A 3,958-nucleotide genomic window follows, 5' to 3' on the forward strand; every position below is an offset into this window, starting at 1 on the left:
CTCCCCAGCCGTCACGCACCCCCAGTGTTCTGCCCGGTCACCGCCCCGCCCCCAGTGCCCCACCACCACCACCACAGCCACCCACTGCACCCCGCCTATCGCCCGGTGAGGGACACACACTATCACACCTCGTTACCTGGATTAGTCGGGGTTCTCTGGACAAATAGAACCCATAGGACGTGTGTTAGAGACTATTTTCAGGAACTGTCTCACCGATCCAGGGCTGGTGGGTCTGAGGTGTGCGGGGCCCCAGGCCGGCTGGAGGCAGAACCCCTGTGCAGGACACTCAGGGTCCTTCTCAAGGGCTCCACGGGGTGGCGGGTCCCGCCCGCACCGGGAGGGTGACCTGCTTTACTCGGCCCCTTCTCATCCACTCGTCCTTCTCACAGAAGGGCGTCTTCACAGCCACATCCTGACTGGTGTGGGACCAGAAGCCTGCGCCCACGGCCCAGACACTGACCCGCCGTCACCCCGGAACAAGTGGGGCCAGGAGGCGCTGTGGCCCAGGCGGGGGACGACGGCCAGGGGCAGCGCCAAGGGGCTGGCTGGGCCCGGGACCTCAATCCTGGTCCTGCACTGCCTCCCCGTGGCTCGTCCCAGAATGACAGCCGCCCTGGCCCTCCGAAGTTCAGACTCCACCCCAGCCTAGGACTCGCGTGCAGGGGACAGTGTGGCCCGGGGCTTGCCCTCCGCTGGGAAGCCCTCAGCCCTTGCGCCTCCCGCCTCCACCGACGGTGTCACAGCACACACCTGCCCCCGGGGGCGGGCCCGGGGGGACACACAAGGCACCACGGCCTGAATACTGAGGCTGTGCGGCCAGGACCCCGGGCACAGCGATTAGGGAGAAGGTCCTAGGAGACTGTAGGGCCTGGAGTCAGACCGGGTGTGGGGCCCTGCCCCGGCCCTCAGGGCCCACGAGACCGCACACAGGGCTGTGACCTTGTGTAGGCCTTGAACTCATCGGCAAACGGCAGCGGTAAGACGGCTGGGAGCGTGGACGGTGTTCAGCCCGTGACTGGAGCGCAGAAATCGGCTCAGCCGACGGAGTCACGGCCATTCACGACTTTGGAACTGATGCAGCTGTCACGGAGAGAGCATCCAAACCTCTGGTGACCTGTGGTGCCGTTCTCATCCCCGAAAGGGCTGCCGGCCCGGAAGGGGCCCCAGAAAGCCCTGTGCCAGGACCCCCGTGCGCCTCCATTAAAAGACCGCCCAGGGCGGCCTTGGTGGCATGCTGGGTGCCTGCGCCCCGCCCCGTGTGTCCCTCCGGGGGTCTCTGAGGGCATTGCAGAGCCAGATGCTACAGCAAAGCCCGTGAGGGGCCTGGGGCCCTCCCCCTCCCCCTGCTGCCACTCTCCGTGCTCCCACGGGGCGGCCCGTCAGGGTTGGCTTCAGCTTTCCGTGAAGGGCTGCGCGGTCACAGGTGGGGGGCCCAGACTGCTCCTCCGGAGGGGGAGGGGCTCCGCTTTGCTGGGACTTTTTGTTCAACTGAATTGAACTGAATTCAATGACATGTCCACTCGGGCCCCCAGGTCTGCCCGGAGCAGCCAGAGCTGGCGAGGCAGGTGCAGCGGGACCCCTGAGCACCGCCGCCGCACCACAGGCGCGGCGTGGGGCCTCGGCTGGTCACACACGCTGTGAGCAAGGCGACAGCCCCCCGCGGTCTGGACCCCAGCCTCCCTTAACTTCCTGCCCTCTGCCTGTTCTCACACACCTGGGGGCGCCCACAGCGAACAGGGAAAGGCCAGATGAGCGTTTAAATTGGGGTACCTCTTGTTAGTTCTTTTTTTGACCCCAGGCGCTGCAATAACACTTGCTTTTGAGGAAAACAAGCACCTAATCAACAAAATAGCCGCCTCGCGGGATGGGCTGAGTCCTGCATCATAAAATTTAATGGAAGTGCCTGGGGAGGTCCTGCAAGGGTCCTGGGGAGCACGGAGCCCCCTCAGGGGTGTGGGTTCTAGGGAGTATGGAGCACTCCTGGAGGGAGAGGGTCTTGGGGAGCACGGAGCACCCCCAGGGGAACGGGTCCTGGGGAGCACGGAGCACCCCCTGGGGAGAGGGTCCTGGGGAGCACGGAGCACCGGGGAGGAGAGGGTCCTGGGGAGCACGAAGCACCCCGGGGAGGAGAGGGTCCTGGGGAGCACGGAGCACCCCTAAGGGAGCGGGTCCTGGGGAGCACGGAGCACCCCCAGGGGAACGGGTCCTGGGGAGCACAGAGCGCCCCTGGGGGAGAGTCCTGGGGAGCACGGAGCACCCCGGGGGAGTGGGTCCTGGGGAGCACGAATCGCCCCCCGGGGAGAGGGTCCTGGGGAGCAGGGGTGTCCCCCGGGGTGTGGGGCAAGTGTCTTGGTGGCAGGGTCACAAGACTGGGCAGTCTGTCACCAAGGAGCCCCGCCTTCAGCAGTGGGTGGGGCTCTCATCCACCTAATCAGGCCCAGGGCTTTGACCTAAAGAAGGGTCAAACACCTTGTGGTCACCACCTCCAGGGCACCCACCAGACCACGCCGGGCACTGCCTCCTGGGTGCGCGGCATGGGCCGAGGGGAATGCCTTAGAAGGCGCAGGAGCAAGAGGGCTCGAGGGCTCAGGGTCACGTCCATGGGGGGACAGCTGAAGGGTGCCGGGTGTTTACGTGACATTGCCCCGCGGAGACCACAGTCCCCAGGGCGCTTTTCCAGTGTCTTCACAGCTGCCACACAGGCTGGCGGGGGGCCTCCCGGGACTGCCCCTCGGGCCTGGGCTCCAGGCCCCCCAGAACTCCCCTCCTCCACTGGCTCCTCAGTGGCAGGACGTGGAAAGGACGGGACGTTCCTGCCTGTCAGGTCACTAACAGGCATGGCTTCTGTCACCTCTCCCTCCCTGAGGGAGGCCTCTGGCCTGTGGACCCTGCCCCCACGGCACCAGTGCGTCCAGTCCAGCTTGCAGACAGGACCCCAGCCCCAGGGGCAGCCTGACCAGCCCTGCCCCTCCGCTTCCCCCCTGCAGGCTCGTCCTGACCCAGTGAACCCTGGGCCTGGCAGCCATTCTTCCAGACCTGGTCTGCCCCGTGTCACCGGGCTGTCACCACCCCTTCTTCTTGCTACAATCATGATCTCCCCGTGGCCCCCACGCCTTCAGTGGGCCTGGAGTCCCCCACCGGGGCCTGGGTCTCACTCATCCCTGCTCCCTTCACAAGCCCAGCACAGGGGCCAGGATTTGAATTCTGGATTTTTCTGTGACTTCTGGATGAGTTCTTAAATGTCTGCAGAAGTGTTTTATTTTTCTCACACGTAAGATAAAAATTGGTGAATTATGAGGGTAGACACTCGTTGACTTGCTGATTGATGACGGACGCAGTTCTGAGCTAGAACAGAGCCCGGACTCTGGGCGCAGGGGCCCAGCGGGCAACGCTGGCCACAGGCTCTGGGGCAGCGGCGTCTCCCTAACGTCCGCCTCCCCGGCCTCCACTTCCCCGACAGGAGCCCCCCGCCCCAGCCCGGGTGCCTCCCAGTGCCCGACCCGCCGAAGACACATCGGTTTCCTCAAGAAACGAGCCGTTAACACCATGAAGCATTTAAAGGGACAAACCGGGTTTTGCCCACATCGTCCTTCCTGCCTCCGACACTCGATGGCGCCCTGACGGAGCCCCGCAAGCCGCTCTCTGCTTAGACCCTTGATCCGTGCCTTTCGTGGGGTCTTGGCAGCCAAACTCGGGGTGCGCTCAGCTGAGCAGGAAACGCCTTCCGGGGGCGGGGTCTGTTTGCGGGGACCCCCCCAGGTTCAGAGTTAGGGGGACGGTTTCTTCGTCTCTGTCCAGCCGGGGAGGCTACGATGAAACCTCTAACGGCAGCAGACACGAGAAATAAGACCTCAGACACCACTGACAAGAACCGCTGTGGACTTACGAGGTGTGATTCGCTCGCTGACCAGCTGCGTCCCTGACGGAGAATTTGGAGGCGGGAAGGCCCGGGGGCGGG

Source organism: Suricata suricatta, chromosome 4, assembly GCF_006229205.1.
Source record: "Suricata suricatta isolate VVHF042 chromosome 4, meerkat_22Aug2017_6uvM2_HiC, whole genome shotgun sequence".
Lineage (NCBI taxonomy): Eukaryota > Metazoa > Chordata > Mammalia > Carnivora > Herpestidae > Suricata > Suricata suricatta.